Here is a 25164-nt window from a genome sequence, read left to right on the forward strand (position 1 = left end):
TGGGATCTGAGAAACTGAGCTTATGGGAGAGAAGGGGTGGAGCTTGCCCTCCCCTTTAATAGCTGGCTCCCTTCTCTTCTGAGGGCAGGAGAAACTGAGCAGCAGGCATGAAATGGCCCAGGACTAACCAATTTCTCACATGGTAGTTGTGGCAGCTGCTCCAGGCACAGCAGCCAATCAACCTCAGCTGGAACAGCTTCCTGGAGACTGGTAAGAACTTGCATGAATCAGTGTGAATGGGGTGCTGTGGGAACCAACTCAAGGCACTGCTAGAAAAAGTGTCTCTGAAGCCATGGAGATGCCAAAAGGAAACTTGGCCACAAATTCTCCATATTTTTAAAAAATGAGTTTCACTAAGTTGGTTATAGGAGTATCACAATTTATGTCATGGTGCCAATAATGCAAATCACAATATCAAGGCCCTATCATCAGGTACTATTTCATAATGATGGTGCATTCATGTAATCCTTGATAGGTTGCAAGCGCCATACACCACTGGTACAAATAACTGTATAATAATATTCCTTCCATCTTTTCTTTTGGGGCATGCTATGATTTATTTGCTTGCTCTCTCTGGCTTGTTTGACTGAACTTGACTGTTCCTTGTTCCATGGAGAGCTTTAGTCAGGGGTGGATTAAGCCTTTTGCTGCCCATAGGTGGCCAAGGATTTGCCACCCCCACCATTGTGAGGGTAGGGGTGGCGAAGGGGAAGTTCCCCCTTTTACATTAAAATGCTGCTGCCTGCGTGGCTTGTGGTGGTGGTGGTGGTGGGGAAGTTCAGCAGTGAGGAGCAGCAGTGAGGGAGAGCTCTTTCCAGCTGTCCTCCTCCTTCCCAAATGAGCGCACACCCTCAGTGCAGCCTGTTTTGGACCTTTCTTCACGTGTGGAGAAAGGTCCAAAATGGGCTGTGTCAGGGGCATGCACTTATTTGAGAGGGAGGAGGGGAGCTGGAAAAAGCTCTCCCTCACTGCTGCTCCATGTAGTGTTAGCGGGTGCTGCTTTAAGGTGAATGGGGGTAACCCCCCCACCACAACAACCCTTTCCGCAGCAGCAGCTGCCGCCCCATTCCACCGCACAGGCAGCAGCATTTAATGTAAAAGGGGCATGTCCCTCACTCCCCACAGCTGCCACTATGCGGCCTTCGCTGTCCCCCATCCTGACACTGCAGTGGCTTTTAGAAGAAAAAAGCAGGGACTTCCCCCTCACCACGTCTGCTGCTGTCCAGGCAGGCAGTGCTCTGCGCCCGACATGATTTGGGAGGTGGGCAGGTCCACTAGGAGCTTTTGCCACTCCCACCAAGCAGTGGCAGTTTTAAAAGTAAAAAAAGAAAGAAAAAGAGTCAACTTCCCCCCACCCCAAGATTTGCTGCTCCCTCAAGATTTGCCACCGTAGGCAATTGCCTCTATTGCCTATGCAGTAATCTGCTCATGGCTTCAGTATCCTATATTTCCCCCTCTTGTGATGCATTACATATTAGATGACATGAACATATGGTTTATACTATACATACAACCATACAACCAACCATGCAACCATACATACAACCATATGAACATATGGTTTATACCCTTGGTGCATTCCAGCATAGGGCTGGCATTAGCTTTCCAAGGCAGTCACAGAAAGAGATCTTTCCCAGCAATGGATACTAGTAGTGAAGAAAACTTTCTGAAACACACTCTAATGCCCCCTTCAGAATGGGGACTTGTCCCAATGGGCACAAATTGACAGAGGCAGTGTGGCCTAAACCACTGGGACATGCTTTCTGACACAAGAGGAGTTGCTCAGCACTAGCTTGTTCACTATGATAGATCATGACTGTAGTCATTGAGGACATGGAGAAATTCATGGAGGACAAGTCTATCAATGGCTAATAGTCTGGTAGCTATAGGCCACTTCCAGCCTGAGGCAAGATGGTGCTGCATATCAGTTGCAAGGGAGCAACAGCAGGACAGAAAGCATGGCCTGTGGGCTCTTGGTCAGGTATCTGGTCAACACTGTGGGAAATAGCATACTGGACTAGATAGGCCTTGGGCTGTTCTTATGTTCCTACTGGAAGAGAAAACCTGCCTGGATAGCAGACTGGAAAGTTTGGTGTAATCCAAAGAGACATTCTTTTCTAAGATGAATCTGGCCCATTTTCCGAATAAGTTTGAACATGTCAAGCAAGCTTCCTTAATAAGGTTAAAAAAAAAAAAGCCTTACCTCTGTGAGCATTTAATGAGGCACTTCACACGAGCATTTAATGAGGCGCTTCACACGCCTTGTGGTGGTTTGCAGGGAGAATGGGCTTAGCCAGCTCTCTCCATACATGAGCAGGGAGCCATCCCTGGGCGGCCGGATCGGTCACTCACATGATTACCGGCTCTGTCATGGAGCCGGTAGGGGCAGTGGGGATCAGGGGCTGTCCGGCCCCTGGAAGTTCCAGGATGCCCCGCGCGAGTGCCTAGGGCATCCTAGGGAGACCCCCCGAGGCCAGGAGGCTTGTTGTAGCCTCCCTGGTCTACTTGTGTGTTAGCGGAGCACTCACTCTGCTAACCTAGTTTAAGGGGAGGGGTATTTTGTGAGGTTTGCTGCTGGGAGCTACACGGCCAGAAGGAACTGGACTAGGCTCCCTTAGCCCAGTTCCTCCTGGTCATGAGAATAGCCTCATTGTATATAAAAATTCTAATTCCCCTAACAATGTTATTTTGCCATCCCTTTGCTTGCCCAAACTAGCTATTCTAGAGTCACCCCTCCCTGTCCATTGGGTCAGTTCTCAACTCATTGGGTGGCTCTAGGCAAGCCACTCTAACTGCATTCTAACCCTATTAAGATATGATGCTGTATGAGTGTACAGATGTCTATAAACTTGTACATTGGGGGGCGGGGAATGATTATAAATGCATTCAGTTTAAAAGTTAAAACTGGGCACAGGCCCTTCAAATGCACTGTACAGAGAGCAAGTATACTGCTGTGCCTGCGTTCAACACAATAGAGCTCTTCTCATGATCAGTGAGAAGAGCCTGCGGGCTGTCTGCGGGGAAGGAGGGTTCAGTTTATCTTCCCTGCAAATGATCGGATTGGAGTCCCTGGGTGGGCGGATCACCCGTCCAGATGAGTGGCGGCAGCTCCAGAGGTCGGGGTGCTGGGACATGCCACTGAGTGGCGCCCCACCCCCAGGAGTCCCAATAATGCCCCTCACAAATGCATGGTGCATTACTGGGATCCACCTCCCCCCGAGTGTACCAGACTCGGCTGCAAGTAGCCACAGCTGACACATGATTTAAAAAAAAAAAATTAAGTTAAGGGAGCACTTGCTCGCTTAACTTCATTTTAGCAGGAGGCTACTTTGGCAGGTTTGCCACCAGGTAGCCAACAGGATCAGGCACGATCCCGGTGGTTCACACGAGCATCCAAAACTGGCCTGGCTACCTTCGCCCGGTTTTGCACGCTCGTGTGAATAGCCTCAATGTGTGGATAACTGTACCTATGTGCACTCATATTTGAATAGGGCAAGATTCTCTCAGCTTTTATGGAGATAATAATTTTGTCCTACTATACAAAGTCATTGTGGGTGTTACTAAGGTAAATTTATGTTAAATATTATTCCAAGAAACAGCAGAAGGCCCGCTAAATGGCATAGTGGTGTGCATGGAACCACGGAGGTGCGGTCTGGCACTGGGTGTGTGTGTGTGTCTAGCTTTAAGGGCCGGGGGGTAGTACATACCCCTCCCGCTGCTCTTCCCCCTCCGGCGCTGCAGTTAAAAGTGAAGTTTTGGGGGTGGCAGCATTCCTCTCTGCTGCCCCCATCGTTGCCTGGAAGTAGAGTAAAGTACCAGCATGCATGCGCCCATCGCGGTGCACACGCCCATCGCTGCCGTGTGTGCGCGCCGCACTCATCACACACACACTGCATGTGACGTGTGCAGTCCGTGCGTGCACATGTGTGCTGGTACTTTACTCCCAGGCAACGGCGGGGGCAGGGGCGGCAGGGAGGAAAGCTGCCACCCCCCAAACTTCACTTTTAACTGCAGTGCTGGAGGCGGAAGAGCAGCGGGAGGGGTAAGTACTACCCCCCGCCCTTAAAGCTAGACCCCCCCCCCAGTGCCGGACCACCGGACTGGCCAGGTTACGAACCGGTTCGGAGGCCTCTATCATGGCCTCTGGACCGGTTCGTGCACACCACTAAAATGGCACCTTTTAGTGTGGAGCCACATATTATGATAGATGTGAGGTTTCCACCAACAATGTTTTCTCCCATTGCCCTTTGTAATGTGTGATAGAACATTCTCTGTGTCCTTACACCACTGTGAGTTGCTTTTTGCCACCCTTCTAGTGGCAGTTAGTTGAAGGGGAGAATTGACCCATGGTTTGCCTCTGAACCTTTGGTTCAGAATGGAGTTTGGGCTCCTCCAACTCTGGTTCTGTGGTGCCAGCATTACATCTGAACACTGGCACTGCAGTTTTGGCCCAACGAAGCTGGAGTTGAGGGAGGAAGGTCCTCCCTCACTCTCGCCCAATTGGCTATGTAGGCTGTCCTTTTGTCAAGAAAGAAGCTCACATAGCCAGCCCCCGCTCCTCCCTTCAGTCTCTGTGACTTCAGAGAGGCAGCTCTCCTGCATGTCCAAAAGCATATGGGAGAGCGGGAGGAGGGGGCAGAGAGCCATGGGTCCACTGGACCTGCGGTTCTGTGTTATGTCTGAATGGGGCCTATATGATACAACATCATGGTCTATAAGAAAAATGAATGAAAATCCCTACAGACAGAACAAAAAATAGACTTAAAACACATTTTGGGAAAAGATAACACATACAAGGAAAAGGTTATTAATTTGAGAGAGAAAGGTTATATAATATGTGAAAGTGTAAAGAACATTCATTTTTATCTTGTGTGATTTTTGTACAAAAGCAAGAAAGAGCAGGCAAATTTGAAAAAGTATGTTTAACACTTGGTCACTTTACCATTCCACTTCATGTCTTGGTGATAAATATTTTGCTTTTTCCTCCTTCCTGTGTGTGAACACATTCTTTTTCATTTCTCCTTCTTCAATAATTCCATCTTTGGATGTGTCATACTTTCTGTCTAATATCTCACACATACTTGACTCTAAAACATCATTTGTTCTTTTGTAACATTTCCTGTCTGGGACCTTTGTACACAATTACCTAGTCACTGTGTCTCACCATGATCTCGTTTCTCCTGGTCTTCACTTTCTCTACTGCTCCTTTTGCAATGTACTCAGCAAGACCTCGTCTGTCACTATCTTTTCCAGACAGAAACCAGGCATATGTCATTGTTCTGCAGTTAAACATATGATAAAGATGAGCAGACAGACTCCCCACTTCCTCAGTAGTTTTTAAAGAAAGAATGGACTATGTGTCAAACAACAATTTGCATTAATACATGGCAATTTTTTTCTTTTAAAAAAACGGGGGCTTTAAATATTCTAAATATAGTGACTTACAGGCTGCATGTATGAAATAAGCAAAACTTTCAGAATGTTTTGATTATTTATGCTCTAAACTTGTTCCAAGTACCTGAACTACTTTAGCACTATTTCCTATTAGAATTGGTTATTTATTGATTTAAATAAATACCTTCAAAGCACAGTGGCTTCCAGAAAAACAAAGTAATGTTTCTTAATGTTAAAATATCACTCTAGTTTCCCCTTCCTTTGCCAGATGAACCTTGAACCCAAGTCCAAACAAGTAAGCAGGGACGTAGCTGGGGCCCATCGCCACCTGCACTTGAACATGTATACTTCAGAAGCAGGCCTGCAGCTACTGCACATGTTTTGGTTGGCTGCGTGTATGCAGTGTTAGTATGAAGGTCAGCCTTTCTTTCTTTCTTTCTTTCTTTCTTTCTTTCTTTCTTTCTTTCTTTCTTTCTTTCTTTCTTTCTTTCATACAACTTTTCAAAAAAGAACATTCTTAACACAGTTTTCATATCAAATAAAAGGAAATGATGTTCTCTGTCCCAAAGGCACTCAACACACACACACACACAAAAAGTCGTAGCCCAACAGCCATTGGAGAGACACTGTGCTGGGTCAATAGGGATGGTTGCTCTCCCCCAGTAAAAGCTGCCTCTTTGTTCAGTTAGCAACAAAGCTAGATGCGATGTGGCAGTTCCATAATTTGAACTTGTCAGCAATCTGGCCACCCAGAAGGGAAGTCCAGGAAGATAGTCCACAATACAAACTGGGCTGCAGAAATGAAATACAGCTCAGAATAGTTCTCTATATCAGGCTTGGGCTGAAAGCTGTCAACACGAGGGTTGACAAATGTTGTCTTCCAGCAGCTAACAGAAAGCTGTTGACCTGCTTTATAGTCCAAGCTGATAATGCTCAGCTGGCAGGGATTCAAGGCTTATCAGCCCTCTGCAAGAGGCGTTTACTCCTCCTGATAGTTTCCAGCTTCACCTTGTGACACACCTTTGCTGTGGAGTCAGTGGGGGTTGCCTGCACAGCTCATCCTCTAGTCTGTCTGTTGCTGTCTCTGCTGTCCCAGACTGCTGTGCCTGCTCTGAAACATCAGCCGGACCTTCCTCAGCCATCTCTTGGGAACTGACAGCTGGGCTCTGCCCCTCAGGAACCCCTGCATAGGCTGAAAGGCTGTCAGCTTCCCCTTCCTCCTTGCTTTCTGAGACTGAGGGTGTGACAGAACTCCCCCTTTCCCCTTTCTCTCTTAAAAAGCAGTGGAAGATGTCCCTCAATTTGGACTGAGTTGCAAAACAGAGAGGCTGGGCTTAAGCCTGTGCCCCATACCATTTCCCTAAATTAAATTTACCCTCCCAGCAGCTGGTGGTGGCTGCAGGGGGGCAGAACATACAGGCACAATATTGATCCCTATATGTTTTTATATCTTTGACTATTAACAGGGAAGTGATTTGCAACAGGAAATTGTCAGAGAGGGTTAACCTCCACACCATCCCTTGTGCCACAGCCACTGTCCACTTCCAGTGCCATGAAGTTGTTGGTTAAAGAGAAAACTAAAAGGGAAGTTATGGAACTCCATCCTATGTAACATCTAATCTGATTTGCCCAAGGTTATTGAGTGCATATCTCAATACACTGTATGTATTGGACTTAGGACATTTGTCTATATGATGATAGGAAAGCTGATTCTGCTGTCCTTTAATGCCCTGCAGGGAGCCAGGCCTGAAAAATCAAATTTCTGGTTGGTAGATCCTTTTTTTGCTAACTTACTAAGAGTGGAAAAGCACTTTATTTTCTTTCTCTCTCTTGAGCAAAGCCCAAGAAAGTAGGAGGGTAACCCTGGAGCTATAAATTTATCTCTTCGGCACCTATAAAAATCCTATTAAAACACAGAGCAGAAAAGCAACGGATGCCCAAAGGAAAGCAAGGGTTATTGTAACAGGCTGTATTGTATTTTAAAAAGACATTTCTTTAAACTCTGTTCCACAGATGTTAAACAATTAGATGCTGCTAAGTGTGTGATAGGATTTTTGAGAAACAAAAACTTGAACTTGGAATCAACTGCAGTCAAGACTTGTCTTTATATTTTGGCTAAGAGTAATTAATTTCACTTTGTCTGTATTAGCCTTGGAGAGTTTGTTCCATGAGGCATCTGAGGAAGGAATACATTCTGTGATGTTTCTCTAATTAATTAAAGTGTCTTTCCAGTGGGGTTCATTCATTTCTTTTCGTATGCTATATATTTTATTCCATTAGCATTTATTTGGAGTGTTGCAGACACTCCACTGGCAAGGAAAAAAGCCCTTTGACTAGATTTCAAGTTGGTTCATGTTCCAAAAGGTCTGCATGAGAACTGTGAAGCAAGGGGGATGTAGGGAAAAAAATCATTAAAATTCATTACTACAGTAGGAAAAAAATCATTAAAAATCACAGGATTTACCAATTTCCTTTAAATAAAATACACAGAGTCCTACCATCTTGGGCTACATGTATGCCCAATTTCAGAACTCTGAGATTGGAAATGTAAAGGGTTGGGCAAAGTGGTGGCATGTTGCTTCGAAGTTTTGTTTATGAGAGTAGGCACACAGAACTGGACTCCCAGGTCTATGCCTAAAGGTGCCCCTGCATGCACACATACATGCATGCATTGCAGTGTTTGATGTAGAAATTAGCTATTAATTTAGAAATAAAAAAACTTTTATAAATAAATAAACTATCTCTATTCTAATCTTAAAAACAAGTTTGTGGCCTTCATCATCATAGAAAAGAGAAAATACAAACTCGGTATATGCTGGGACTTTTGTGTTCTACCCAATTTTCTAGCTCCCAGCTACACCTCAGATCTGCTTCCAGTGCACCCAATACTTTTCATTTGCTCTCTGTTTATCAGTCTTTCCTTGAAAACATACTTGGAGTTATGAAAGAAAATTGCAATCACGCCAGATTTTGCCAATTAAAGTTATTTAGTCTAAATTGCATGGTTCGTAAAATGTATTTTGAGCACAATTTGTCTTTTTTGTGTGTGTCTAAGTGACCTTTCATGTTATGGGAACATGGTATGTAGCATCCTGGGTCTGGCCTTATAGCTAGGCACAAACACTTGAGGGCTATGTTTATTGAGAATTAGAATTTGAGGTCTGCTTCCCATGTTAAACTTTTCAGTTATGGGAGTGTCTGCCACAAGACATCTTGGCATCTAAAATTTGAACATGGAGTTTGAAAGACAGACTTACAGAATCTATTAATAGGCTCAGAATACCATTGTCTGCATCAGGAGTAGACAGAGGGCCAGTTCAGACAACGACTGTCTGGCGCACACGATAAGGTCAGGGATGCACTGATAGTGCTACTGCCCTGACATCACAGGAAGACATCCGAACACCACATTTCCAGGGCATCCCTTAATTGTGTGAGAGGGCATTCATCTGAATTGCTCCTCTACATGGACTCCAAAATCCTGTTTAAACTGGCCTACATACTTTCCTACTTGATTAGAGTCTAGTTTCCCCATAACTTTCCAATACCTGAAAACTGTAATGTGATAAATGTTTAGAACCCATGGCAGATAACGTGATTTTCTAACAGTTGACAAGGAGTTTGCCTACAGGTTCTTAAGCTCATGAAGTTAAAACTTAGAACCTTTTCTTTCTCTCCGCCCCCCCCCCCCCCATACACCAGTTTACCCCATCTATGTAGAATATGCACAAAGTCCCAGAGCATTAGGAAATGCAACTATTAGGAACTTACCATACCAAGTCATTCATATACCATTTCACCATACGCCACCCACACTTTCCTCTTGAGATATGTGGCCTGCAGAACTGTGTAGGAAGCCACCAGACACAACTGGTCTATGTACCAACCAAATCTCAGCATGGTTGTATTTCAACCAGTAGCTAGCTACCATACTCTCATAAGCTTTTGCAAAACCTAGTCACAGGGCTTTTTTTTCTTGGCAATGAATCAGTCTGCAACACTCCAAATGAATGCTAATCGAATAAAATATATAGCATATGAAAAGAAATGAATGAATCCCACTGGAAAGATACTTTAATTAAAGATTAATTAAAGAAGATTTACCTAGGTGCACCTGTGTGTGCGTGCACAAGTCTATAGAACAGGAGGACGAGTCCTGTAAGAACCCATGATCATTCTCTCCCACCCACCCCGCAAATTTAGAAACACAGATTGCAAAGAACATTGAAATACCTGAGGGCCAAACTATACATGATGTTAAATCTGTCATTAGCATTGACTGGCTTAATTTAAAAACAAACAAACAAAATCTAGCCGCTGAACTGGGGTCCCTGAAGATTAGGAATGCAGTGGTAGTAGCAGGGGGATTTGAAACTCATCCCCTTCTATGGTTCTGATTCAGATTGTATTGGTGTTCCCACAGCTATTATTTGTTAAGGAAAAGAAAGCTCCCACTGGCTCCATTAAGGTTCTAATTCTAAACAATCCTTCTAGGGAGAAAATTGCATTAAACTGTGGACTTATTTTATTCTGTGTTAATGTGCTTAGGATTGCATGGTTGGCCTCCTTTATGTAAAATAATTCTAATTCCAGTTTGTAAACTGTATTGCTGATCAGTCACGGTTTGGCCATGTGCTTTCCAAAAATCTGGACTACAGGGACAGGAAATATATTACCACAGTGTGGTAGGCAGGTTCAGGTGAGACAGCAGATTTTAGGATATCAGTAAAAGGGAGAACATTGTATTTAACTTTATGAGTATACGTTTCTCCATGGAGAGCACCATTTGGGTTATCTGCCACAGACACCAAGAAGCCATGGGTCATCTCTAGTCTCACTTAATTGCAGCTCTTGGCATCTGCCTGACTTTTTGCCACCCTGTGTAATGCTTCCCATCCAGGCCACCTAAGAAGGCAATTGCAGATGGATCTTCATTGCTATTTGCCACCTGCAGGGCTGTGTTGTGATCAGCAGTCTAACAAATCCAACAGGTATGTCTAACAAATTATAGGGAGGTGGGGAGTGAACTAAACCCACTACATAGAACTTCTTCCTCTTTCCTACAGACATAATTACATTATTGTGGAGCAGGCTATGGTGATATTAAGATACTGAAGGTACCTCATTAAAAATCCACTCTTGTGGTCAATACCTGCACGGAAAAGCTACTCTGCCTAGACAAATGGTTCCCTCACGTGTTTCCTTTTTTGTTGAAACTGCAGGATTTCCTGAGGAAAAGCAGTTGACTAAGATTTTAACCTCTCATCCCCTTTTCTTGTTTTCTTTGGCTACTTGTACAGCAGGATTCTTATTCATTCTTTTTTTTTTAATTAGAGCTAATTATGTGGCTGACGGTGTGCATCTGACAGGGCATCAAACTGTAATTACTACACAAATCTTCTGATAAAAAAATGTAACTTAGAGCTACTCATTAGGACTTCTGCTAAATCTATTTGGGAATGATAAAAATGTCATTTGAGGGCAAATTATGAGGAGGCTTGAAGTAGAATGTAATGTATAAAAGCGGAGTTGTATTTCTATTCTGCAGATTTTACTGTTGGAATATGTAGGCTGAGTTTTTGTTTTTGCATGTTACCTATTTATAATGCCAAGACTTGCAATCAGAACTAAAAACTTGTTCGCTTCACTCTCTTTTTCATCCTTACTATTCCATCATTATTAGGATATAGAAACTTTTGTTTCGTATCTCATAATTCTCCCATAAAGACAGAAGTGATCTTCACTATTTTTCAAGTGCAGGCCACTTTGACAAGAAATCTTCAGTGTGAGAGCCATTTCCTACCACATTGACCTCCTCACAATGCTGCACATTTCCCAGCATGGGTGGGATGGTAAAAGAGAAATGTAGCCCTGTTGAGTCCCTGCACCATCTTGGTAGGCACACATAGAGTGCTGGGAACTGTAGTCCTTCCCAGTGTTTTCCACAGAGCTGTATGAGGAGAGCTCAGGAAAGGACTACACTTCTTGGTGCTCTGTGCATGCTTTCCAAGATGGTGCTGGGAGACAACAGGGATCCATTCCCCCTCAAGGAGCCCCAGTGGCTCTGGACAAAGTGTAGCAGAGCATAGTGGGAGCAGATGCCTCCATGTGGTATCTGGGAAACTGTGTGCAGTATTTGGCTTCAGCCAAAGCTTGGCCTAGTAAACCATTAGTCAGGGAGTCCTACTTAGGGTCAGTGGGAGCCACCACTGGCTCCCGGGGCTTGCAATGAAGAACACTGACCTAGAAGCAATCTATAGAATTTGGAGACATGCTGGCGTCCACTATAAATGTGCATGCATTGCAGTGCACTCCCAGCCCATGACAAGTCAGTTGTGAAACATAGCTGCCATGCACGCCATCCAGTTGTTAGCATGCCAACACAAACATAAACTTGCCAGGTTGTTACATGCCAGTACAAGCCCACCTAAACACAAACCCATATGGGCTTGAAATAATGTTCATTATATCCCAGTTTGGTTCCTGATAGCTGCTTTGTATGACTAGCTGGCAAGTTATGGATGCTTACATTTTAAATGGGCACTCTAGAAAAGAGTAGGTGTGTGCTTGAAACTAAACACGAACCGAAGTTCAAACCGAACTTGAACGGAACGTGGCATATTCGGTTTTTGCCCCTCCAAACAGACCCACCCAGTTTGGCTTGAATTCGAGCCAGTCCAGAGGTTCTAATGAACCACACACACTCATTGTCTCTGGGGTGTGCTGCTGTGAGTCTCTTTTTATAATGTCTCACTGCAGCCTGAAAGGCTCCCTCAACCAACTGCTAGTGGGTTTGAGTTGTATTTTGGGATTGGGGAGTCAAAGGAAGAGCCGACAGGAATTGAAATTTTACTGCTTTGTATATAGAGAGTTCATAGATTATTTGTGTTCCAACCCAGTCCAGGTGTTAAGAAACTGTGGACACTGTACCCAGGTACAGCACCCATGGGAATGCACTGCAGAGCCCTGCCCATGTACCAACATACCTTTAAACCACTATCACCACACCGAGTTTCCACACTTGCAGTGTTTCTCTGTAGAGATTGGAACATAGGAAGCTGCCATATACTGAGTCAGACCATTGGTCCATCAAGCTCAGTATTGTCTTCACAGACTGGCAGCGGCTTCTCCAAGGTTGCAGGCAGGAATCTTTATCAGCCCTATCTTGGAGATGCCAGGGAGTGCTGGCATCTCCAAGATAGGGCTGAGAGAAATTCCTGCCTGCAACCTTGGAGAAGCCGCTGCCAGTCTGTGAAGACAATACTGAGCTTGATGGACCAATGGTCTGACTCAGTATATGGCAGCTTCCTATGTTCCAATCTCTGCAGAGAAACACTGCAAGTGTGGAAACTCGGTGTGGTGATAGTGGTTTAAAGGTATGTTGGTACATGGGCAGGGCTCTGCAGTGCATTCCCATGGGTGCTGTACCTGGGTACAGTGTCCACAGTTTCTTAACACCTGGACTGAGTTTATGAAACACAAATAATCCATGAACTCTCTATATACAAAGGAGTAAACTTGGAACCTTCTGCTCTTCCCAGAGCAGTTCCATCCCCTAAGGGAATATCTTGTAGTGCTCACACTTCTAGTCTCCCTTTCATATGCAACCAGGGTGGACCCTGCTTAGCTAAGGGGACAAGTTATGCTTGCTACCACAAGATCAGCTCTCCTCTCCTAAATACTGTAATATTTAGATAAATACTCTAGTGGCTGAGAATGCTAAATATTCAGTGTTCTTAATCCTGGGGAGGATCTCTTCCCAAGTATCTGTACCAGCATAGGGACAGGGCCTGCTGGCATATTCTGACTTTCCAAATCCAGATGCCTAATGTGGCTGCACATTTTGCTCCATAACTCTGCTTCTACAAGGGCTAGAGCTTAGCTTGAAGGAAGGAAGGAAGGAAGCTAGCTGAAATCTGGGAGAATCTGGGTGGGCTAAGCAAGCTGGGTGAGATACTTAAAATCTGGGTGATACCCGTAATTTGGGGGGGACATGGCAACTCTAATCCGCAGCCTCTTAACACCTGAGCAGGGCTTCTGATATGTTCCGTTTCCCCTATCTTCCTCTATCAGCATGTTCCACAGCTAAATCAAATTAGGACAGTACTGTGGGAATTGGCCAAGAGAAACAAACCGAAATGTAAACATGGAAGTGTTTAGACATAAGGATACTTTCCAGCTTTTCAGCTGATAAAATAATTAATCCTGGAAAGTAGATTAGAACCAGTCTAAGAACATAAACAAAACTTCTCCATACAAGTAATAATGAAAACTGCATGATTTCAAAGGAGCTCTTTCTTTCTTTCTTTCTTTCTTTCTTTCTTTCTTTCTTTCTTTCTTTCTTTCTTTCTTTCTTTCTTTTTCTTTCTCTTTTTAGCATTCACCATCACTGAGCAATAGTTGCTTAGCAGTGGCTGCAGTGTACTGGGGATGTCTTTTGAACTACACTTTTATGCTGGTGTCTCAGCACCAGCATTAGCTACTTGTGCTGAATATGTTGGCTAGGATCCAAAGATTTATATACCTAGTTCTGGCCACCCCAGGGAGTTACTCTGGAACAAGCTGCCTCTCCTTGGAGCTGTATTGCAAACCATTTTTGAACCTGTGAAGAGTTTCGAAAGCAGTTTGTGATATGCAATGGGGATTAGTATACAGGAGTCAGGGGTGTAACGAGGCTGGAGTGGGCCCAGAGACAAAATTTTAAAATGGGCCCCTCACCGATACACACACACTCACTTCACATGTGACTTGCCTCTGGGGGGCCCCTCGAGGCGTGGGGGCCCCCAGGCAGCTGCCTCCCCTTGCCTAATGGTAGTTATGCCCCTGACAGGAGTCTAAAATTGCACTGGGGGTACAGAAGCCATGTGAGAACAGCAAAGGTTGATCTTTGGATTTCAACCAATATCTCTATTACAGCAGCCAGAAGTGGTAATTCTTCAAGCAGCAAATACAGGTAAATGGAGATGATCATTTCTTATGTTGCCATCCATAGTGCCATATTAGATCGGTGGAGGTTAACCCTGGTTAAACTGATCAGAGCTTTCTGTTTGCTGACTGCTCCACAGTGTAACAGCTCAACAGCTATTCAGTCAGAAGTATCTTCTTGCCTGCTTCCTTGAAGGGCAGTGACAGCACAAGATCTTTGGACCAGTTGAGGTGAGGTGCCATATGCTGGCCTCCCCTGACTGCTATAGTGTACTTTTTCCTCTCTTGCCAGGAATCACTTCCACCCCACTCTCCTCCTCCTCCTCCTAACCACCACCACCACCACGTGCCTTCTCTTTCGTGCCCTACTGGGACGTTCTCTATGTAAGCATGATCTTACACCACTGCTGCTACAGTGGCCAGTTCCCCCCTCTTCCCTCTCCTCCTCCTCCTCCTGGAAGAGAAAGTAGAGAAGAAGAGTTGTGTGGGGATGTTCTATTCCTCCACTTTTTCTTCTAGAAAGAAGAGGAGAGTGGAGACGGAGGAGGAGTTGCTGCAGCAGCAGCAGTGACTAGTGGGTGAGCAGTGCCTGTGCAGAGTTCATCCAGTGAGGCGGGGAAGGACACAGGGAAAAACTTAGTGGGGGAGAGAAGAGGACTCTGGAAGGTGAGGATACCATCTGTGGTGGTGAAGGCTTGGTAATGGTGCCTGCCACCTCCCCTACCCACCACCAGAAGCAGCTGCCTCATTTTGCTACATAGAAGGACTGGACTTGCTTATCCGTTTGTATTATGCATTTTCTTGTATTTTAAATCAACTTTGATCCTTGACTCCTGATTAATGCTCTGTGTCTAGTTTGTGATCAATTCCCCTTAATAGGTTCTTCAACGAGGGCATGAAAACTCACTCATAACCAGTCATTTGACATCATGTTTGATTAGGAATGAATGGAAATTGAACCAAAGGGACCCCATCTCGTTTATTTTCCATTTGTTCCAAATATGCACACACCTAGTGATCATTTTCTTTCTAATTTGTATCAGTAAATGGATCCTCTGCAGCAAAATCAGAGAGAATTAAACTTTAACCCTTTGTCTTTTCATTATCTGTAAAAGAAACACCATAAATTCCTTACATTAACTATACAGCAGATGAGATTATTCAACTATACAAATGATACAGCCAACAAGCTAAGGAGCAGACTGATGCCATGCAAATATATGGCTCACACAACATTATATAATAAAACGGCTACCAAATTAAAATGCATGGTTTGCTCACAACTTTGCAGCTCTTCAACTGTATAAAGGTGAGCACGTTCTATAAACCAACAACATACCTGGTTGCAGTACTCAGGAAGTCCTTTTATTGATGATCACACATGGTGTCCTCCAATAAGAAAACAGAAATCCCTGGCCATTTAAATTAGGATTACTCCTTGGAATTAAACTAGGAAGGGAAGATGGCACTGTTGATGACAACATGATAAGAAATTAGTCTCCACCTGAGTGTACTGGGGCATCCTATTGTTTGTTTGTTTGTTTGTTTGTTTGTTATTTTGCCCCTGCATCCTAGAGCAGTATGGATATTTAAGAAAATCTGAGGTTTTAAAAAAACATTTCAAATATATACAAAATAGATTCTGTAGGTGACTGGGAGTTCTGAAAATGATCCCCATTAATTTCACATCAGTTATATTTCAGGATATATGGAAAACAAACCAAGTGGGTCACATTTTGTTTGATTTCTATTTGCTTTGAAAACAAATGACCACCCCTCCCCTGAAGGACATACCCATGTTGTTATACCATACCTCTGTCTTGATGGGTAGGGCAGCTTGATGTTTTTTGAACCTGTTTGCAAAATGACCTGTTTACAAAATGCCTCACCCTCCCAGCCCTGGCTTGAGTGTGGTCCTGGTCTTATGAGGAGCAATGGAAAGGGAAATCTCTGCAAGCCTGTTGCAAGAAGCCCTGCAGCAGAGGGAGAGAGAACCTGCTTCCCAGACAGCCCTCAGAATGAGAGACTAGTGTTGGCTGTCTGTTGCTGCTGTTGCTGCTGCTGTTGAATGCCTGCCTGCAGGAGAGGGAGATGGTGAGACCTAAGATGACCTATGGGACTGTGGCCTCTGGCAGTGGCTGCTCTGCAGTATCACGGCCCAGGAGTGACTCAGCAGTCCCTGCTTTCCATCTGCCCAGGGTGGTCATCTCTGGGCCTATAAAGGGATGCTGCTTGTGGCAGTGAGCCCAACACCAAAGGGCATCACCCCTTCTGGGGGAGCCACTTTGGGGGACAGTGAGGGTGAGGGCCAGGTTTCCTGACCCAAGAATTCACGTGTGGGAGGGTATTTAATGTGACTTCTGTTTTAATTAGTCCTGGGTGATTTTGTTTTAATTCTGTTTATGAATGTGTTTGGGCTTATCTGGAGATGGGGAGATGGAGCGTATCCACTGATCATGGGGCAGCAATTCTGGTGGTGGTGGGGAACAGAAGAAGTAACGTTGGCAGGTGAGCGGCCCATTACAGGGGAAGGGGACTTGGAAACCTAATAACTGTTTTCCTTTCCGGCTGTCCTGCCAGCTCTTTGACCTTGGGGAGCAGTGCCAACCAATCTTGGAAACTCACCTTGCTCCTTTGTAATGCCAGGTCAGTCCAGAACATATCAGAAACCATCCATGATTTTATTCTGGATGAAGGCACCGACCTGGTATGTATTACAGAGACCTGGTTGCGGGAGGCTGGGGGCCCAGTGTGGTCCCAGTTTCTCCCTCCAGGGTACCCTGTTGAGGACTGGGTGAGGGACCGTGGGTGAGGAGGTGGAGTGGCTGTGATCTATAAGAATAACATTTCCCTTACCAGGATCCTTGTTAAAGTGTCGGACCATATCGAATGTGTGTACTTAAGTTTGAGGACCAGGCATAGACCGGTACTTCTGTTGGTGTACCGATTGCATCGCTGCTCAACAGAGTCACTAATAGGGATGTGCATGGAACCGGAAGGCCCAGTTTGGTTTGAGTCCGGACCAGTCTCGAACCTAACCGGGCCAATTCGGTCCGGAAGCCCCTCAAAAAACCCCGGTTCGGTTGCGGGGGGGTCATGAACATTTTTAATTTTTTTTTTTAAACCTTTACTCACTTTGGAGGAGTTCCTTGAGGCAGCGGGGGGTTCCGTGGATGTTCCCCATCCCCCCTCCAGCCTCCGTTCTCACCGCCAGCTGCCTGTTTGGCTGGTTTTTCGGCCCGTTCGGACCTTTGAACTTCGACATGGTGGCCATTTTGGGCACTGCTGCACCTGTGCAATTGGCCTCTGTAAGGCCTGGGTCATTCCAGGCCTTGCAGAGGCTAATTGCGCAGGCACGGTAGCATCCAAAATGGCCACCACACTGAAGTTTGAAGGCCGAACAGGTGAAAAAACCGGCCGAACAGGTCGCTGGTGGTGAGAAAAGAGGTCAGCGGGGGAGGGGAACCTCCATGGACCCCTCCACCACCTCTATCCTGAAAGGCATAAAGGTAATTTTTTTTTAAAAAAAGAAATGTTCATGAATGCCCCAAACAGTAGGGGGGTGTTCGGTTTGGGGTTGGACCAAACAGAGGGTGGTTCAGTTCAACCCCAGACTGTCAAACCAAACCAGCTCGACGTCAAACCTGACATCAGATGTGGGGGTGCTGGTTTAGTTCCTGAGTGGGGATCACACAGCCCCTGTTCGGAAGTTAAATTTCTGCGGTGTTTGCTGTGCAGCCAGGAGCGGCTCTTCCCTTCCTTTAAGTCAGGGAAGAGCTGCTCCTGGCCACGCTGAGAATGCAGAGACCATTTAACTCCCGAACGGGGGCTGTGCAGCCCCTGCTCAGGAGCTAAACCAGCACCCCCACATCTGACATCAGACGCAGGGTGCGTGTTGGGGCCGTGAGGCGTGGCCTCTGATTGGCGGCAGCCTGGGTTCCCCAGACCTTGGGCACTGATCCATGGCCTCCAAGGTCTGAGGGGGCCTCCACATGACCAGGGGGGCTCCTGTCGCCACCCTGTCCCCTGCTCCACACTGGCCCACTGCACTATACCACGGCTTTTCTGTAATTTTAGTTGCCCTGTGCGTGGTGGTTGGAGGGTGGGGGTGAGCCAAGCAGGCCTCCCCCCCGCCCCCCCCCCCCAAATCCCCTAGGTGTGCCACTGCATTTAGGTCAATTGCTTGATTATTGATGTGTTTCAATATATGGTGTGCATGCGTGTAAAAATACATTTGGGGTACATCTCTTGGGGATGGGCTGAAGTAGATATCTGAGGCAAGACGGAGCACATCTCTTAACTCTAGACTTAGGAAACATATTCCACTGCAGTGACCACAGTTGTGCTTAGCATTATGCCACCACATTCTTCTTCCTGTTTTACTTCTTGAATGATAGGAAAGTTGATATTCTTGGGATCATGCATTCTCTTCAAGAAATAAAGGGGGAACCAAGACAACTGATACCAGTTATTATTATTTTTTTAAGGGTTTTTTTTTTAAGGGAGGGTTTCACTCTGTAGATTGTCAGCCTAATTCACAACCCAGTTATGCTGTGGAATATTTGGGAATATTACAAACAACTTCTGTCCTATCCACATTTATTTTTGTTTCACTGTCCACAGCTATTCTGCTAGTTCTGGGGTAGTATGGAGTGGGAGTCGCATTAAACATGCACCATCTCATCCTTTTTACACAATAGGTCAAATATTTAATAAGTCCGCTTTAAAAGATTACTTTCCATTTTGTATCCTGAAGAAAGTATGACATCAGATTTCATGGTTTTATCCTATTTCGACAACGTGTTCTCTGGTTGCCTTAGAAACGTAGTTGCTATGGATTACACAGTGGGAGTTGTAAGGGTCAGCAAAGATCAGAGCCCTGTCATTCTTCATTCAAAGGCAATTGTCCCTGAAAAATGTAACTTACTTCAATATTTAAGAGCCAGGCACTGATATTAAGCCAAAATGAAACTTCTGTTAAAAACCCATAATTAACCTTGTCTTCAACTCTAGGTCACACATTAATAGCAATTTCATAAAGTGGACATTCCTCTGTCTTTCATTCTGCAAGGCCCAGATAGGCTTTAAATAACACGTCTCTTGGAAAAATACATGGGTAATCGTTGCAATTTATTTTATGTCATTATCTAAGCCGTCGAGACCTCGCATTCCCAGCTCCTCTCCCTGAGGTAATTGCATATATCTTGGGAATGTGTGAAATGGTGTTAATATTCAGCACACCGGGCTTTTTCAAAGGACCTGCAGCCCACAATGGGGCTCTGTGCTGATGGAGTTGGACGGACTTTGTTTTTGCTTCAGCCCCAGCTGCTGAAGAGACAACTTTTTTGCAGGCCTCTAACAGATGATGGGTTCCAGAATGTTTAATGCTTTCCTTATTTTCTATAGGTCAAAGGTGAAATGTTCATATGTAAAAGCATATGAACATATGAAGCATTCTAAAATGCAGATTGAAGCCAATGCGCAAATTGTACAAATAGTTTTGCACAACCACCTCCAGAGTTTTAGGTATACAATTTTTCATAAGTTCTTTCATTCTCCTGGCCTATTGAGAATATTCGTGCTCTATTTTGAGGCATAAGAATGAAACAGAGACAAGGTTACATGGAATTTTTACAACTTATCTGAACTTCCACCTGGTATTGTGCTGTGCAGATGGATGTAAATAATGCACTTGCATACAAGGAGATTAAATCAGCTAAGCCCCCTATCATTACACTCTATTACATACATTTCCAGTAAAAAATAATCTTCCAAAACTAAACTAAGTCTTCATCTTATTCCTACAATTATCTCATGTTTAAACAAAAAGGTTACTAAAAGTTTCAGTTCACGTCAACTAAAAATGGTGAACACTATATATATATATATATATAACTTTTATCTTGATTCCTGGCTAGGATGCCTAAAATACTACTTTATTTTTTGTCTTAAATCATAGCAACACGCAATAACTGACAGTAAGATTGCCAAAGCTGAACAAGTAAAAATACTTTTTAGAGATCTATAAAGATTGAGCATCTATTCACAAAGTTAAGTGGAGTTTATGTAAATCTTTTATAAACTCTGGAGCTACAGTGTTTTGGACCATTATATTCTATGGGGATTTCAAAATCCAGAACTAGGGCAGTTATTTTATCATGGCTGCTTTTTATTATACATTTTGTGCTGAAACCCAAGTAGAAAACATGTGCCTTTCACATCAGACTGGGGAAAGGTTCAAGTCCCTTCTTCTAATATTTTAAAGAGAAAAGCCATGGCTTTTATTATTATTGCTTAAATTTCTACTCTGCCCTTCTTCCAAAGAGTTTAAAATGGTGTGCAAGATTCTCTATGCTCATTCTATCCTCACAGCAATCCTATAAGGTAGGTTAAAACAATACTAATTGGAAGGTCACCCAGTAAGCTTCTTTGCTGAGTGAAATTTTGAGCCAAGGACTCCCTGGTACTTGTTCTGGTATGCAACTTCAACTGGAAACAATAGAAGTGGCGCATAGCAAGTGCCCACAAGTTGTTTAAAGGAGATTTGCAACAGCCTGCCTCCACAACAGTCCCGGGGCTGCGTTTTAGGTGCACTGTAGCCCCAGTGGCTTCCTAATGCTGAGGTTAGGCTATGGAGAATACTGGCCACTATGATCTGAACTGATTTTCTGGCTGTTTTAAATGGTTTTTATTTATTAATTATTTATTTTATTATTTATCGTATTTCTGTACTTCCTGATACAAACATCTCTAGGTGGTGTATGAATTAAAAAACACACAGCAAATATTAAAATAGTATAAAACCATTTTCACAAAATGGTTAAAATTCACAAAACTAATCAAACAAATTCACAGATAAAAACACATGAAATTTTTAAAAATCCAGTTAAAAACCTGAGAAAACAAATAGAGAAGGGGATGCTCTTCTTTAAACAGGGAGCATATTCCAAAGCCCTGGAGCAGCCACGGTCCCGAATTGCTATCAAAAAAGCCAGCAGCAACCATAACCAGACCTCTCCAGATGATCTTAGTAGGCATTCATGACAAAGAAGTAAAGAAGTCATGAATCTTAGTAGGGTTCGTGACAAAGAAGGTGCTCTCTTAAATACTCTTAAATATTATTTTGGTGGCTTATTCATTAGTTTTATATACTTTATGAGACACCTTAGGTTATAGGCAAGGAGGGGTAAATGTATTTAAAAAGACGTATGTGCTACTCTTTACAAGTTCATACATTTTCTCAGGAATATGTTTAATGTCAGCTGCTGGTCAAATCAGTCAGGAAACAAAAAGAATAAGCACTGTGGTTGACATATAGCGCAAGGATTCATTGGTGCAGTGAGATAGCAGCCTAACAGAACTTCCCAACTAACTGCACTGGTGCAGAGTGAAATGGGCAGTTTTTGATGCACTTCCCTCCCGCACAAAGCCCTCTGTGCCACTTGAAACTATGTCCCTGAGGATTGCACAGCCCTCAGGCACATATTTTCAGGTGGCACAGGACTTCCTGGGGAAGGGGAGGGTGTATAAAAATTGCCCCTTCCCTTAGTTGGGAAATTCCGTTTGCCTGCTCTTTCATTGTACCTGTACATTTTTGCCCTGTATGTCAGTCCATAACTATAACTAGGATATAGACCCATGTGGCAATGTGCTCCAAGGGAGCACTGCCAAATGACCAAGTATCAGGAGCTACTCATGTTAAGGCTGGAAATCTGAGAAGCTGCATACCACTGCCTTGTTGAGCAGCCAGCTGAACTATGCCAGTCTTGTCAGATCAAAGAGTGGTTTTCCCTGCCCAGCCAGGCTGTTCATTGGATCCTTCAGGGACTTTCTGCTTGTCTTTCACTCTGTGTACCTATTCATCTGCTTGGCATGAAAAGACTTTAGCTTTGATTTTCAGCTTATCTTCCTCTGCTGGTTTGTATGTTCAGCTTAACCCCTGATTTTGGCTCTGGTTTTCACCTTGTCCTGTTTCTGGATCCTGCAATCCACTCTGCAGTTATGATGATTGAAGCTTTGATTATGGCTTCCCGCTTGTTTCCTGACCCAGGTTCCTGACCGACTCATTTCTGTCCTTCTGCTGGGACCTCCTGGTCCCAACTTTGGATTCTGACCAGGGGCAGCCCGAGGTGGCTGAAGAAGGGCTCCAGAGCTTCCTTGCCCCACATCTCTGGTGGGGGCTAGCCCCCTTCAAACTGGACCCTTCAAGCTTTGGATGTGGCATCGGGAATAGAGAGGAGGGAAGTTTGCCAGCAGCCTCCTCTATTCTCCTTGTGCTTCTGGCAAGCTTTGCAGAGCAGAGGTGCTCTTTGCAAAGCTTGCAATCAGATCCACCATGGAAAGTTGCAATTATATGGCAGGAAGCATCTTGCCACCTGGTTGGTGCCCCAGTAATCTGTTGCAAGACTTCAACCTGCCCTCTAGTAGCTGCCCATGCCCAAGTTGTGACACCAAAACTATAATCCGCACATGGGCTTCTGGAATCTCCCATTGCTTCTCATCTGCTAGCAGTAGGCCAGACTTGGGTTTCAGTTTAACAGCAGCAAAAGGATTTCTCAGTCTTTGATCAATTACTCTTCGTTATGTTTCACAGAAGAGTAAAGAGGTCTCTCATGCTGTAGAACAGCTAAGGCTAAGATAATTCTGCTTAACAGGAACAAAGAATGTGTGGTCTAAAAAGAAAACGGTAATATTTACTTTATAAAATTCTTAAGAAACTTAAAAATACAGTCATAACAGATTATGTCCTTGATAACCACATATAATTAATAATATTTATCCTGAAATATTTACTTAAATGAAAGTGACTTTTAAAATAAAACTTGTACAGATTGTCCTCCCCTCCCCACATTTTCTTAGCAAAATTGTCTTTGGAAATGACTAAAAGGTTTCATGAAAAAGTAAACTACTGGTGATCTAAATTGTTTTACCAACAGTAACAGGTTATTTCCCTTCATATATTTATTTTCATATGTTTCTCTCAAGACATTGGCCTAGTTCACACAATTGCTCAAATGTAGGTTTAAAGTTGGCAACCAACATTAGTATGATTGTTTGAACCCACACCAAGGCGGGAATCTCAGAAGACAAACCAATGTCAGTAATCTTGGTGTGGGTTTGCATGATCATGCTGTTTGCTTAAACCTAGATTCAAATGATTATGTGAACCAGGCCATTGTTTAATAGGTGTCATCTGAAGTACTCGGATGGGCAGCTGGCCAAGTGGACACATGTATGGCCAATTCTTCCTAGCAATGGGAAAGAAATGTTTTTTTTAAGTATTTTGTACAAGATATTCTGTGCAGAAGTAATCTGTGTGCCAGGGACCTGGAGAAAGACCAGCCCCCTGTGAAGACTACCCATTATGGGTTAGGGCCAGGTGTGTTGCAGTGTATCTTGCACAGCAGCAGCATGCATGGCTGAATGCTGAACAAGGGTTCCACAGACTGCCTACGGGAATCCCCTCACATTTATTCAGAAGTCCACAGATTCTGTGCAGTCTTGTCCAGCAGTCTAACTTTTATGTTGTCACAGAGAGCAAAACAATATGGAATCCTTCATTTAACCCCACACAGGGAGATCCAATGGAGATAAGAAGTGTGCACTGACCACTACTCTTTGGAAAGATATATACAGAAAGATATATACAGAATCACTCAGGGTGAATAAATAAATTTAATCTTTTTTACCTTGCTTTTCAATATAAAGTAATCATAGTGGCTTACTAATAAAATAAAGTGCAGCAAGAATACAACAAAGTGCAATAATATAGAATAAAAGAGCAATCTGCCATCACTTGTAAGAGACTGGCAGTGTTACCCTCATGATAAACAGTATGAAACACAATGAAAAAGATAGTAGGTGCAACAGGTTAACAATTTCCTTTATGCTTATTTAGGTGAAGATAGTTGACTAGAAGTGTAATCTCAGTGTCGTACTGAGTGATTTTGTCCACCAAAGTAGCAAAAATATCACAACAGGAAGAAGGTGCCTCAGCTTCGCTTCCGCTCCCATTTTCTGCTTTTTATATGTTCTTTTGATTTCGTTTCAGTATAATTGTGGGATGCCATCAAAGCAGCAACTTATATTGTATAAGCATACCTACTGAAACCAGCAGGAATCTCATGCAGGAAGTTGCTCTTCAGGATTAAGAAGCATATGGAAACCAATATATGACTGTGAGCCAATTGTCATAAAATAGTTCTTAGAAGCACTTTCTCTCTCTTTTGTGCCTTTCACTCTCTCTGTGTTTTTTTTTTTTGGTGTTTTTAAAGCAAGCTGTGTTTTTTACAGTCAGTACCCAAGTCACAGAATGCCATCCCTCTCCCTCACTCTCCCTTTTCCCTAGAGTAATGGGGTGGCATTTCCTGAAAGACAATAGGCCCCTAAAAAGCACAGTTTAACAAAGAGATCAAGAGGCTGTAACTGCAAGAAAGGTTTTTGTTTTGTTGTTTTTAAAGACACAGATAGGCTCCCTACTTGTGCATGCACACGCACTAACACTTTCCCCAATATCTCTCAACCAATAGGCTTTAAAACCAGTTAGGCCACAAAACAGGCATGCTATTTATTGCTTTCATAAACAAAGCCTGGGCTCTTGTCCTCTGCCAGCTCACTGCTGAGTGAGATAAGCAGACCTCCTACTGCTGAATTATGATCTTGCTTTCAGGCGTATGCCCCCAGGATCTATGGCAATCCCTCCAACAGCTTGAAAAATTGAAGTGCTTTAAAAGAAGAAGAGCTTTGCTGGAGCTGTGACTGACAGGCAATGAAACCTTCCTGTTGCTCAGATTTGAAGAAAGGACTTTCCGTTTGGGTTTCAGCTGGTCCCTTTTACTAAATGGT

General features: G+C 43.9%; 1 long non-coding RNA gene across 2 annotated transcripts; it reads left to right on the forward strand.

Moving 5' to 3' along the window:
• Positions 1-87: 87 nt before the first annotated feature.
• On the forward strand, positions 88-24525 carry LOC128348684 (uncharacterized). Of its 2 annotated transcripts, XR_008318257.1 has the most exons (4): positions 88-210; positions 10295-10385; positions 14460-14550; positions 14839-15156. It is a non-coding gene; the product is annotated as an uncharacterized LOC128348684 (long non-coding RNA). The 2 variants fall into 2 exon arrangements; XR_008318258.1 differs by lacking the exons at positions 14460-14550; positions 14839-15156 and adding an exon at positions 24371-24525.
• The last annotated feature ends 639 nt before the right edge of the window (positions 24526-25164 follow it).

Source organism: Hemicordylus capensis, chromosome 3 (assembly GCF_027244095.1).
Source record: "Hemicordylus capensis ecotype Gifberg chromosome 3, rHemCap1.1.pri, whole genome shotgun sequence".
NCBI classification, from domain to species: domain Eukaryota; kingdom Metazoa; phylum Chordata; class Lepidosauria; order Squamata; family Cordylidae; genus Hemicordylus; species Hemicordylus capensis.